General features: G+C 37.8%; 1 protein-coding gene across 1 annotated transcript in view; it reads left to right on the plus strand.

Annotated features, from left to right (window-relative positions):
• The window catches only part of TTC6 (tetratricopeptide repeat domain 6), a 186,000-nt gene that overhangs the window by 36,930 nt on the left and 134,248 nt on the right, over positions 1-14,822 (plus strand). The window lies entirely within an intron of this gene.

A 14,822-nucleotide genomic window follows, 5' to 3' on the forward strand; every position in this document is an offset into this window, starting at 1 on the left:
TTTGAGAGAAAGAAGTGTCACTCCTGTCAGAAGACAAAGGCTTTCTTGTGGGATTCTGCTGATCATGCCTAGCTTTTTCATTCTCTGGATTTTTAATTTTTTCCCCACAAGTGACTCCATGCAGATGAGATTTTGGGAAGTCTGTTCATAAGACTTTGCCTGGCGTGTCCAAACATATCTGAATTCCATTTAGACTCAAGGTAGCCTCCCTATATTTCAAAAATTTGAGGGTTATTTTTTATTAATATTTTCCTTTGATCTGTGAGGATATCCTTAAGGAATGGAGAATGAGAATTTTTTTTTTCACATTTTGATGTTGGTCTTCATTGTGGCACACAGGCCCTCTCTAGCTGGGGCACTCAGGGGCTTCTCTAGCTGTAGCACATGGGTTTCTCTTGTTGCAGAGTGTGGACTCTATAGAGTGTGTGGGCTCAGTAGTTGTAGCATGTGACCTCTCTAGTTGGGTTTAGTTATTACTGCAGCGCATGGGATCTTAGTTTCCCAACCAGGGATTGAATCTGCATCCCCTGCATTGGAAGACAGATGCTTAACCACTGGACCACCAGGACAGACCCAAGAATGAGAATTTAAAGAGAATATTCTTTTAAATCTTATTTCCACTAACTGTGTCTTAAGTTAGGCCCTCCTCAGCTTTCACATGAATCCTTTCAACATCTTCAGGACCAACTGCCAGTTCTTACCCTCCCTGAAGTTTGTTTACCAGACACTTGTTATTATGTTATTTCTTAGAAAAATTTGGCTGGATTCCTACTGATCACAGGATAGAGTCCAACTCCAAAACGTAGATAACCTAGAGGGTGCTTTGTGATCTAACCTTACTAGCCTCATACTTTTCTCTTGCAATCTAATGTCAGTCACCAGATATATCAGTCAGCTAATGCTGTGTAACAGCAGCTCTCCGAATCTAGTGGCTTATGACAGTATTATTATAGCTCTCACATCTCTTGGCTGGAGTTATTTGATCTAAGCTGAACTTGCATATGGGTCTGTGAGTCCAATTGTTCATGTATCAGTGGGTCGACTGGAGGCTTTAACTGGAGCAGTCTGCCCCTGCATTTCCCTTTTGGGACCAACACGTAGAGCAGGCACATCCATGCATGTTTTCACCCTGAACCCGTTGGTTTGACCAGGCATGCCTTTCTCACAGTGACAGCAGAAGCTCAAGAGAGTAAAATGCAGGACCTCTTGAGCTCTGGGCTTGGAATTGGCCCATCATTACTTGTGCCAAGTAGTGGCACAAGTGGTAAAGGTTCATTCTGAGCCATTGTGTCATGAGGAAGCCAGGCAAGTCTATTCTTGCTAAAACACTATTATGATACTTCTTGCTTCTTGATCCTGTGGCTCCTTTGGTCCTTCTCCCACTGATTCTGTGAGTCTTGCCGGTCTTCCAGTGCCTCTTATATGGCAAGAGCCTGTTTTTGATGCTTCTGACTGAGAATGTTGATTGAATCACTTGATGACTTGAGTAAGCTCCTTGCTTTCCTCAACAGATGAAGTTCCTTGCTCCTAAAATTCGCAGTGGGAGGAGGGAAAGTAAGAATGTAGATAACGTGGTACAAGTTCTAACAACTTCATATAAACCAGATGAATAGAATGATTTTGCTTTTGAATTGAAATCTGGCTGTCAGGAAAGCCATTTTAGAGAATCAGGTGAGCACACAGCCAAAGGACTTATTCCCATCCCTTGAAAATGGACATGGGGGCTAAGAAGTGAAGGAGCCAGTATGCACATATCCTCCATCCTCACCCTGCTTATCTTTAGTAAGTGGCATGTGTGTGCCTGCCCGTTGGGGAAGAGAAAGGACCTAAAAATCTGCCTGAAGAGTATTTTTCCACTCTAAATGCCCTTTGTATTCCCCAGACACATTTAGATCCTACCTTTCTCTCGTGCCTATTTTAAGGAAACACTGCCTTCTATTCTAAAAATACTTAATCTGTCCCCTCCTTGCCCTAACTCCATGGTACAAATTTACTTTCTACTCTTCTTATGGCATATATTATTATTATTTACGTACATACCAATACATTTGTCTGTCTAGGCTGTGAATACCTAAGTGATTGGAATCAAGTCTTACTTGTCTTTCTGTTTTTAGTAGGATGGATCAAATGAATGCTAAATGACCTGGAGGCAAGATTATTTATATTTTGTCTTTTTATCCCTTACATCACTCCACATAGTTCCTCAGACTTAAGAGTTAACTATAAATACATATTTGTCAAGTGTTGTAAATAAAAATATACTTACTCTTGGAGACCTGAATTTTATTATTGAAGAATTTATGTTATTAAATCCTATGTGATATTAGAAGGCTTTAAGAATATGCTTACAGACACTGCTGAATCATTTCCACTCCTTGATCCATGTGAGAAAAGTTTGGAGGAGTTTGAATTTGGTATGGGGAAGATATAACAGAAGTTGGATTATTGATTCTCCTTTATGGATGATATTAGTCATTCTTCATCTGAACTAAGGAAGACATATACATTGCCTAAAATTAAACAGTTTTGGTATTACTTATAGATTTATGTTTCTCAGGGGACCTACAGAATTTCCTTCCTTGGCTTTGCCTAGTAATAGGACAAAGAACCGTGTTCTTGGTGTATCCTGCTTCAAGTAAACTCTTTTTTTGTAGTTTTCAAATACTATAGCAATGGTGCTTAGCATGTGTCTTTTAAAGTTGCTGACACAGGTAATGAAATGTCAGATGATAATATTTCGTGATGTACAGGATAATCATGTGGGACAAAGAAAGGCATATTAAGTATCACCCAGTATATATTGCTAATGCACATACTTTTTGTAAAGTATAGCACAAAATACTTAACTTTTTATTGGACTTCCTTAAGCAATATATATCTTTTAAAAGAGCTAAGAAAAATTATGTAATTATAGGTAATAGGAAAGAAAACATATTATTACCTAAATAAAGAATGGTAATTGCTTTGAGCTCTTGAAGTCATGGGTTCTCTAGAAACTGCCATGAAATATCTGAAGAGTTAGAATTTAACCTTTAGTGCCTTTTAAAGTTATTTCTTTGTAACAAATCACCTCAAAATTTAGCAGTTTAAAACAATGAATATGCATTGTTTCACATAGTTTGTGTGGGTCAGAAGCAGCTTAGCTAGATGACTGTGACTGGAGGTCATGGGATTGTGGTTAAGATCTTACACTGTGTGTGTGTGTGTGTGTGTGTGTGTGTGTGTGCGCGCGCTAAGTCACTTCAGTCGTGTCAGAGTCTTTGCGACCCTATGGACTGTAACCCGCCAGGCTTCTCTGTCCATGGGATTCTCCAGGCAAGAATACTGGAGTGGGTTGCCATACCCTCCTCCAGGGGATCTTCCCGACCCAGGGATTGAACCTGCGTCTCTTATGTCTCCTGCGTTGGCAGGCATGTTCTTTACCACTCGTGCCACTTGGGAAGCCCCAAGACCTTGTTGGGGGCTGCTATTTGAAGACTTGATTGTTGTGGACTAAAGGATCTGGTTCCAGGATGCCTCAGTCACAAGACTGGCAGTTTGGTGCGGGCTGTTGCCAGGAGACCTCAATTCCTTATCTTGTGGACCTCACGGTAGGACTGCTTGAGGGTCCTCGTGACATGGCATCTGGCTTCCCCTAGAGCAAGTATTCTAAGAGAGAACAAGGTTGGACTTGTAGTATCTTTTCTGACATGGCCACATACTGTCATTTCCACTGTAGCTTATTAATGATACAAATCTGCCATATTCACTGAGGAGGAAGACTACTCAAGGGCGTGATTACCAGCAGATGGAAACCATTAGGGACCATCTTGGACATGGGATATCAGAGTCTGTTTGTAATAAGATTTGCATTTGGTACTATAGGTGTTTTTGATATTTATATTTATATGGCTGCCATTCAGGTTCTTTTTTTTTTAATCATATTTTTTAGAAGTGACGGTTTACTGAATACAGGGGTCAGCCATCCAGAACAATCCCACAAACTGTTTAGTTTAAAAAAAAAAAGTCAGATGTGGTTAAGAACGAGTGCAAAGCAGCTCTGGCACATTCTTGTGCCTGTGAGCAGGATTCTGCAGGCCAATGCCAGCAGGGTTTTGCCTGCGGGAAGCAAGAGAAAGTCAATGCAAATCAAGGCAGTTTCTCAAGAAAATAACCTGTGTGGACAAGTATTTGCTTAGGGCCATAAAAATGTCTTTTCTTTGCTTCTTTCTGAAACTTGAACTTCATAGTAAGTTATTTAAAGGCAGTGCACCTTGAATAAGTGCCGATGAAACCATAAATGGGTACGTGGGAGAAACGCACTTTCGGCCTCTGTCTTGGCAGCCGGCGTCATTTGGGGGGAGCTGGATTGCGTGAGGAAGGCTAGGGGGACGTTGCTCTTCCCATCACTTTTTAAAGATGACTGGAAAACTGCTGGGCCTGCCTAACTTAAGGCCAGCAGAACACTACTGCTTCTGCTGCTGGTCATCTGCTGGAAGCAGGTTAGGGAAAAAGCCCACAGTCTCTGTCTGTTTTGGAGAAGGAAATGGCAGCCCACTCCAGTGTTCTTGCCTGGAGAATCCCAGGGACGGGGCAGCCTGGTGGGCTGCCGTCTATGGGGTCGCACAGAGTCGGACACGACTGAAGTGACTTAGCAGCAGCAGCAGCAGCTGTTTGTTTTGAATACCACCCAGCACACTTTGGGGCGCAAAGCTCTGGTTTCAGTGTCTGACAATGTGGGCTTCCTTCAGACTTTATTCATCTTTCAGGTTCCCTCCAGTGCTGACGTTTTGGGTTCTAAGTTTGACACCACAGGTAGAAACTGCTCTGAGAAACACATGACAAATGTATCTAGGATTGTGAAACTGGACTGCTCACAGCTTTGTAAGTTCTCAAGCTTTAAAGCATTTGTTCAACACTGTGCCAGACCTTGTGTAAAATGAAGAACAATGCTAGTTGTTATACTTTCTGACTCAGTCGGAGAGACAAAATAGAATTAATACTGCTCTTAGGTAAAAGGGACTTCCCTGATGGCTCAGTTGGTAAAGAATCCACATGCAATGCTGGAAGCCCAAGTTCGATCCCTGGGTGGGGAAGATCCCCCGAAGAAGGAAATGGCAACCCACTCCAGTATTCTTGCCTGAAAAATACCATGGACAGAGGAGCCTGGTGGGGTACAGTCCATGGGGTCACCAAGAGTTGGATGCGACTGAGCAACAAGTAAACACTTAGGCAAAACACTAATTGTATTTCTTTAAAAGATTATCTTTGGTTTTCTTTTTAGTCCTACATTCAAAATTTCTGATTCAAGGCAATTTGTATATCTCAGTTTTTTAGTTTTCCTCACATTTGTTAAGGCACTGTTTTGGTAGTTTATATTTTTGTTGCTTTTTGTGTTTTTTTTCCTTTTCTCATTTTCTAAACTTGTTTTTGTGAATTGATTTTATGTCTAAATAATATTATTTCTGATACTTTTGCAATAGATTCTTTCAGGATTTCTAGCCATATAGTCATGTCCTCTTCAATGCTCAGTCATTCAGTTAAATTATTTCTTATAATTTTATGTTTATTTCATATCTGGAATTTATTTTGTTTATTTCAATGTTAACAGTAATAAGTATTATTACATATATTATATTTTTTTGCTTTCATGTATTATTTCATTTATTCCTAAGGATAAACATAAGAGGTATGCACTATTATTATCTCCATTTTACAAAACCAAGGCCTGGAGAGATTAAGTAACTCATTCAAGTCTGCCTTAAGGTGTTTGAGTTAAGACTTGAAGCAACTTTTGACTTCAAAGCATGTGTGCTCAACTAGCTCATCACAGTGCCTTCCAAGGGATTGTCACTTGAGACTACCATGATAGTAACTCTTATCTGTTACCTCCACATCAGTTTATGTCACTGAAATTTAGATCTAACACTAACAAAATTGATATTAATAAATCCTTATTTTTATATTACATGTCTTTAAAAAATGTCAAATGTGATTTTTATTTCTGTGAATTTACTACAATACAGACAAAAGAAGTTCTTTTGTCATTGGACAATGTCTTAGAACTCTCAGGTATAAATTTTATTGCTATATTAGGAAGTGTCAAAGAAGCAGGGAATATTTTCAAGTGCTCTTCAAACTCAACCCCCCCCTTTTTTTTACGTTGAGGTGAAATTCACATAAAATAAACCATCTTGAAGTGTACAGTTCAGTGGCATCTAGTACATTTACGATGTTGAGTAACCATCACCCACATCTGGTTCCAAAATGATTTCATTCTCCCCGAAGGATATGTACCACATACATTAAGCAGTCACTCCCCATCAATGGCCCTCCCTCTAGCACCTGGCAGCCACAAGTTGATTTTCTGTCTCAATGGATTTACCTCTTCTGGGCGTTTCATATAAATGGAATCATGAAATATATGACCTTTTGTGTCTGGTGTCTTTCAATTAGCATAATAATTTTGAGGTTCATTTTATGTTGTGACATATGTTAGTATGTTGCTTCTTTTTTTTGGCTGAATAGTATTCCATTCTATTTATAGACATTCAGCTTATTTCTACTTTTTGGTGATTGTGAATAGTGTTACTATGAATATTGATGTACAGATATCCTTTGCCAAGATGCCTTGTTTCCAAATATGCTGATTAGTTTGATTTGCAAATATTTTAATTGGGATTTTTGCATTTATTTTACAAGTGATGCAAGCTGTAGGTTTCTTTAATAAGATGTTTTTATCCATCTTTGACATTTTTATGCTACCTACAGTAAATATGTTGAGAGATTTCTTTTTTTATCATGAAATATTTTAATTGTAGAATAAATACTCAACACTCAGATTTTTCAAAATTTATTTATTTTTACCACATTTACTTCAGATTTTTTAAATAAATAGAAAATTGCAAGTAAAGTAGCACCCTGTTTTGTATCTCTTTCCAGTAATTCTCTTCCATCTCAGATGTGAATTTGGTATCCTGAATTTGATGTTTGTTGTTGTCATGTTTTTGTATTTTAATGATGTCTTTATAACCTTAAAAGGTTGTGAAGAATTTTTTGTAGTTGTTCATATTTCAAATTAACTGTTTAGTTATTAAATTTAAAAAAATGTAGTCTTTGGAGCCACACAGTCTTTGTTTGAAATTTCTAACTGGAATAGTGTGTTTTTTTAATTTCTGTTTTTCGTTCTTTTAGTTTTTTGTTTTATGCCCTTTGAAGCTTTGTCATCAGTGCATACTATTATGTTTTCTGAGGGATTTGATTCTCTTTTATTGTGATGCAGTGGTCCTATTTTTCTTTCTAATACTTCTCGTTTTGAAGTCTGCCTTGTCTGATGTTAATGTAATCAGTTCTGTTTTATCTTAGTATTTTCGTGTTTTATTTTCCTTCATTCTTTTGCCTTTAACCTATCTGTGTCTTTATATGTAAAGTAGGTTTCCCATAACAATCATATATTAGGATCTTGTTTTTTCTGCAATGTGACAGTCTTTGTCTGTTAATTGGAATATTTAGCATCATTTACATGCAATTATTTTTTTAAAACAAAATGTTTTATTATTAAAATAAAAAAAACTTTGTATAAAAGCATAACAGATCAAAAGCTCTATTTACATTTATTGATTCAAGGTCCAATTATGCACCAAATACTGAACTGGGCAATTATTGAAGTGAAAGTGAAAGTGTTAGTCGCTAAGTCATGTCCAACTCTTTGCGACCCCCTGGACTGTAGCCCACCAGGCTGCTGTGTCCATGGATTCTCCAGGCAAGAATACTGGAGTAGGTTGCCATTTCCTTTTCCAGAGAACCTTCCTGATTCAGGGATGGAACCTATGTCTCCTGTATTGCAGGTGGATTCTTTAGCATTGAGCCACCAAACAGTTATTATTGATATTTATATCTTATATACATTATATACATATAAATTATATGTTTTTTAAAACTTTATATATATAAATTATAAAGATATCTATATCTTGGTGCTTGGTTTCTATTTTTTGCATTTGTTGTTTGTCCCCCTTTTCTGCTTTACCTGCCTACTTTTTTTTTTTATAAGGCCTTTCATGCTATTTCATACTGTTGGCTTACTTACCTTTTTGTTTTATTGTTTTAGTGGATGCTATGCGATTTACTGGAGCAGGAAATGGCAACCCACTCCAGTATTCTTGCCTGGAGAGTCCTGTGGATGGAGGAGCCTGGTGGGCTGCTGTCCATGGGGTCACATAGAGTCAGACACGATGAAGCGACTTAGCATGCATGCATGCATTGGAGACGGAAATGGCAATCCACTCCAGTATTCTTGCCTGGAGAATCCCAGGGATGGAGGAGCCTGGTTGGCTGCCATCTGTGGGGTTGCACAGAGTCAGACAGCACTGAAGTGGCTTAGCAGCAGCAGCAGCAGCATGGGATTTACAATAAGTATGTCTAACTTATTCCACTAAATAGTGTATAGTATAAGAAACATAGAGATGTATACTTCCTTTTCCCTTCTCCTATTATTGTTATCTCATTAGTGCATACTTCACTTCTATATATGTTATAAATCTCAAAATGTATCATTTTAAAATAGTCTATTATATTTTAAAAACTTCAAAATGGGAAAGTATATTTTTTATTTACCCACTTTTAAAATCATTTTATCATTTATTTTCACTGTATGCATTCAAGTTTTGCTCCTTCTGCTTGAAGAATTTCCTTTAACATTTCTTGTAATGCAGCTTGGATGGCAATCAAACTTTTCACCTTTCGATTGCTACAAAAGTATTTCACCTTCAGTTTTAAAAGATATGTTTGCTGGATATGGAATTCTGTGTGGACAGTTGTTTTCTTTCAGTACCAGTACTCTAATTATGTTGCTTCATTGTCTTCTGTCTTGTATTGTCCTGACAAGAAGCCTGCAGTGTTACTTTGTGGTAATTCTGTCTGTCTATCTGCCTGTATGCTCAGTTGTGTTTGATTCTTTGCAACCCCATGGACTGTAGCCCACCAGGCTCCTTTTTTCATGGAATTTCCAGGCAAGAACACTGGAGTGGGTTGCCATACCCTCCTCTAGGGAATCTACCAGATTCAGGGATCAAATCTGTGTCTCTTGCATCTCCTGCATTGGCAGGTGGATTCTTTACCACTGAGCCTCCTAGGAATTAGTTGCCATAATTCTTTGTGTCTTTGTAATTAATGTATCTCTGGATGCTTCTAGGTTTTTTTCCTTTATTACTTTTTTTTTCATTTTGATGATAATGTATTTGTTGTACATTTTTGCTTACAGTTGATGGAACTTTTTGTACTGGGGGCTTATGGTGATCATCAAATTTAGAAAAAATCTGGCTATTTTTTGTACAAATAGTTTCTACTCTCTTCATACTCTGCTTTCTGTGACTCTAATTAAATATATGTTAGTGTGAGTGTTTTGTTAATTTTGTTTTGGTTTTTATTTCTCTCTGTGATTTATTTTGTGTGACTTCTTTTGCTGTGTCTTTAGGTTAACTGATCTTTTCTTCTGAGACATTTTCTCTGATTTTTATGCCACTCAGTGAAAATTTTGTCTCACGTAGTGGGCATTTTATCTAGTCATTCCATTTGATCCTGTCTTTAGTATTTACATCTTTGAAAATTTTTAGTATTTATATTAGAAGTTTCAAGATTCTTACCTCTTAATTTCAATGTCTCTGTCATTTCTGGGTCTTTTTCTGTTGATTTTTCTTCTGGTTATGTGTTGCACACTCATGCTTTTTCATATAAGTAGTAACTTTTGATTAGGTGTTGAACATTATAAATTTTCCATTGTCAAGTACTGGATTTTATTGTTTTTCCTTTAAAAAGATCTGGAGTCTTCCAATCCATGAACACGGTATGTTTCTCCATCTGTTTGTGTCCTCTTTGATTTCTTTCATCAGTGTTTTATAGTTTTCTATGTATAGGTCTTTTGTTTCTTTAGGTAGATATACTCCTAAGTATTTTATTCTTTTTGTTGCAATGGTGAATGGTATTGTTTCCTTAATTTCTCTTTCTGTTTTTTCATTGTTAGTATATAGGAGTGCAAGGGATTTCTGTGTGTTAATTTTATATCCTGCAACTTTACTATATTCATTGATTAGCTCTAGTAATTTTCTGGTAGAGTCTTTAGGGTTTTCTATGTAGAGGATCATGTCATCTGCAAACAGTGAGAGTTTCACTTCTTCTTTTCCTATCTGGATTCCTTTTACTTCTTTTTCTGCTCTGATTGCTGTAGCCAGAACTTCCAACACTATGTTGAATAGTAGTGGTGAGAGTGGGCACCCTTGTCTTGTTCCTGATTTCAGGGGAAATGCTTTCAATTTTTCACCATTGAGGGTGATGCTTGCTGTGGGTTTGTCATATATAGCTTTTATTATGTTGAGGTATGTTCCTTCTATTCCTGCTTTTTGGAGAGTTTTAATCATAAATGAGTGTTGAATTTTGTCAAGGGCTTTCTCTGCATCTATTGAGATAATCATATGGTTTTTATCTTTCAATTTGTTAATGTGGTGTATTACATTGATTGATTTGCGGATATTAAAGAATCCTTGCATTCCTGGGATAAAGCCCACTTGGTCATGGTGTATGATTTTTTTAATATGTTGTTGGATTCTGTGTGCTAGAATTTTGTTAAGGATTTTTGCATCTATGTTCATCAGTGATATTGGCCTGTAGTTTTCTTTTTTTGTGGCATCTTTGTCTGGTTTTGGAATTAGGGTGATGGTGGCCTCATAGAATGAGTTTGGAAGCTTACCTTCATCTGCAATTTTCTGGAAGAGTTTGAGTAAGATAGGTGTTAGCTCTTCTCTAAATTTTTGGTAGAATTCAGCTGTGAAGCCATCTGGTCCCGGGCTTTTGTTTGCTGGAAGATTTTTGATGACAGTTTCGATTTCCTTGCTTGTGATGGGTCTGTTAAGATCTTCTATTTCTTCCTGGTTCAGTTTTGGAAGGTTATACTTTTCTAAGAATTTGTCCATTTCATCCAAGTTGTCCATTTTATTGGCGTAGAGCTGCTGGTAGTAGTCTCTTATGATCCTTTGTATTTCAGTGTTGTCTGTTGTGATCTCTCCATTTTCATTTCTAATTTTGTTAATTTGGTTCTTCTCTCTTTGTTTCTTAATGAGTCTTGCTAATGGTTTGTCAATTTTGTTTATTTTTTCAAAAAACCAGCTTTTAGCTTTGTTATTGTCAAAATGGCTATTCTACCCAAAGCAGTCTATAGATTCAATGCAATCCCTATCAAGCTACCAACGGTATTTTTCACAGAACTAGACCAAAGAATTTCACAATTTGTATGGAAATACAAAAAACCTCGAATAGCCAAAGTAATCTTGAGAAAGAAGAATGGAACTGGAGGAATCAACCTGCCTGACTTCAGACTCTACTACAAAGCCACAGTCATCAAGACAGTATGGTACTGGCACAAAGACAGAAATATAGATCAATGGAACAGAATAGAAAGCCCAGAGATAAATCCATGTACCTATGGACACCTTATCTTTGACAAAGGAGGCAAGGATATACAATGGAAAAAAGACAACCTCTTTAACAAGTGGTGCTGGGAAAACTGGTCAACCACTTGTAAAAGAATGAAACTAGAACACTTTCTAACACCATACACAAAAATAAACTCAAAATGGATTAAAGATCTAAATGTAAGACCAGAAACTATAAAACTCCTAGAGGAGAACATAGGCAAAACACTCTCCGACATAAACCACAGCAAGATCCTCTATGACCCACCTCCCAGAATATTGGAAATAAAAGCAAAACTAAACAAATGGGACCTAATGAAACTTAAAAGCTTTTGCACTACAAAGGAAACTATAAGTAAGGTGAAAAGACAGCCCTCAGATTGGGAGAAAATAATAGCAAATGAAGAAACAGACAAAGGATTAATCTCAAAAATATACAAGCAACTCCTGCAGCTCAATTCCAGAAAAATAAATGACCCAATCAAAAAATGGGCCAAAGAACTAAACAGACATTTCTCCAAAGAAGACATACAGATGGCTAACAAACACATGAAAAGATGCTCAACATCACTCATTATCAGAGAAATGCAAATCAAAACCACAATGAGGTACCATTACACGCCAGTCAGGGTGGCTGCTATCCAAAAGTCTACAAGCAATAAATGCTGGAGAGGGTGTGGAGAAAAGGGAACCCTCTTACACTGTTGGTGGGAATGCAAACTAGTACAGCCGCTATGGAAAACAGTGTGGAGATTTCTTAAAAAACTGGAAATAGAACTGCCATATGACCCAGCAATCCCACTTCTGGGCATACACACTGAGGAAACCAGATCTGAAAGAGACACGTGCACCCCAATGTTCGTCGCAGCACTGTTTATAATAGCCAGGACATGGAAGCAACCTAGATGCCCATCAGCAGACGAATGGATAAGGAAGCTGTGGTACATATACACCATGGAATATTACTCAGCCATTAAAAAGAATTCATTTGAACCAGTCCTAATGAGATGGATGAAGCTGGAGCCCCTTATACAGAGTGAAGTAAGCCAGAAAGATAAAGAACATTACAGCATACTAACACATATATATGGAATTTAGAAAGATGGTAACGATAACCCTATATGCAAAACAGAAAAAGAGACACAGAAATACAGAACAGACTTTTGAACTCTGTGGGAGAATGTGAGGGTGGGATATTTCAAAAGAACAGCATGTATACTATCTATGGTGAAACAGATCACCAGCCCAGGTGGGATGCATGAGACAAGTGCTCGGGCCTGGTGCACTGGGAAGACCCAGAGGAATCGGGTGGAGAGGGAGGTGGGAGGGGGGATCGGGATGGGGAATTCGTGTAAATCCATGGCTGATTCATATCAATGTATGACAAAACCCACTGAAATGTTGTGAAGTGATTGGCCTCCAACTAATAAAAATCAATCAATCAATCAATCAATAAATAAAAAATAAATAAAATCTACCATAATTCCTGCCATTAAAAAAAAAAAAAAGATCTGGAGTTTGTTCTGTTAGACAGTTAAGCTACTTGAAGATCAGCTTGATCTTTTAAAGTATTTATTTTAAGATTTTTTTAATGTCCAAAGAAGTTTTTACTCTAGGGCTAATGTATGATCCATCTGAGGTTTGCAGTGAATGTACCATATATTCAGAATGTCTAATGGGAGATCTGATGATTCCTAGCATTGTGTGGAGGCAACCCACTCCAGTATTCTTGCCTGAAGAATCCCATGGACAAAGGAGCCTGGTAGGCTACAGTTCATGGGATCTCAAGAGTCGGACACAGCTTAGCACTATCTTTCCCTGGTGACTCAGACAGTAAAGAGTCTGCCTGCAGTGTGGGAGACCTGGGTTTGATCCCTGAGTTGGGGCGATCCCCTGGAGAAGGAAATGGCAACCCACTCCAGTATTCTTGCCTGTAAAATCCCATGGGCAGAGGAGCCTGGCAGGCTTGTCCATGGGATTGCAAAGAGTTGGACACGACTGAGCAAGCACTGTGTGAAGTCTGGGAATTATGACTTCATCTTTTTGGTGATTGCTTTTCTTCCCCCTGGCAGTTTTTCTTTGTTTGGCCTCATGGGTTTCACCATTTTACTGAGCAGATTGATATTCAGCCAAAGACTCAAGGATTCTATTGCAGATTTCTGGAGCTGTTTATCTGTGCAGCTCCCTCCTCCCCATACTGTGTCCTACAAATCCTACCCTCTTTGTCTTCCTTCTCTAATTTCTGTCTCTGCAACTCAGTGAGGTTCCTGGGCTCTGTGTGATTTCTCTCTCCTTGTGTTGTGGTCTGAAAATTGTGTGAGGCAGAAATGTGGGGTGATTTAACTCATAACGTTTTTTTGTTTCCATTCTCTTAGCCATTATAGTCTTGCATTGCCTGCTGTCCAACCCTAAAAGAGTTGTCCTTCTATTTTGTCCAGTTTTATAGTTATTTATGACAAGAGGGCAGACGTATAAGCCAGTAACCTCAGTTGCATCTTTCTAACAAAGCAAAGGGAAGGTAGAAAAGCAGCATTTTAAAGTACAAAGTTCATATTTTGCTACTGACATTACTAAAAGTCCAGAGGAGAAAGGGCGTTAAAAAGTCATGAATGTCCATTTTAAGGATGATAAAACTGAGGGAAAGGGAAATAAGATAACTTGCCTGCTGTTGTCTGGTGTGTGACTTTGCAGTTTGTGCAGAAGCTGGGTCTCTTCGTTTCTGTTCATTGTTAGACATTGTGTTGTACTGTCTTCTTACCACTTCAGCTGAGTTGAGGGTATATCATAGCAGTTAGCATTAGTGATGAAAATGACACTAGCAGTTCTACCCATTGACATTTAAAGTATATTTATATTCCTTCTTGTTCTTGGTTAGGTTAAATTTTACTTTTGATTTTAAATTTCTTGTGCAGCCATTTAAGAGCAGTGATTTATAGTATCTGATTTAATATTACCTGATTATTTTATTAAGCCTGATGATATATCTATAGGGGTCAGTAATTTAAAAAGTCTCAAATTGAAATGATAGATAAAATATTTTTACCGTGTCTTTGGTTCTGTCTTCTCACTTGCTGCATTATACTGACTAGCATTTTATTGCATTGAATAATATGCCTCAGTGATCTTTAAAACTGACATTATTAACTTCTGTTACCATATATAAAATAGATGGCCAAGGGGAATTTGCTGTATGTCTCAGGAAACTCAAACAAGGGCTCTGTATCAACGTGGAGGGGTGGGTGAGATGGGGAGGGAGATGGGAGGGAGGTTCAGAAGGGAGGGGCTATAGGTATACCTGTGGTTGATTCATGTTGAGGTTTGATAGAAAACAACAAAATTCTGTAAAGCAATTATGCTTCAATTAAAAAATAAATAAAA

Source organism: Dama dama, chromosome 13 (assembly GCF_033118175.1).
Source record: "Dama dama isolate Ldn47 chromosome 13, ASM3311817v1, whole genome shotgun sequence".
NCBI classification, from domain to species: domain Eukaryota; kingdom Metazoa; phylum Chordata; class Mammalia; order Artiodactyla; family Cervidae; genus Dama; species Dama dama.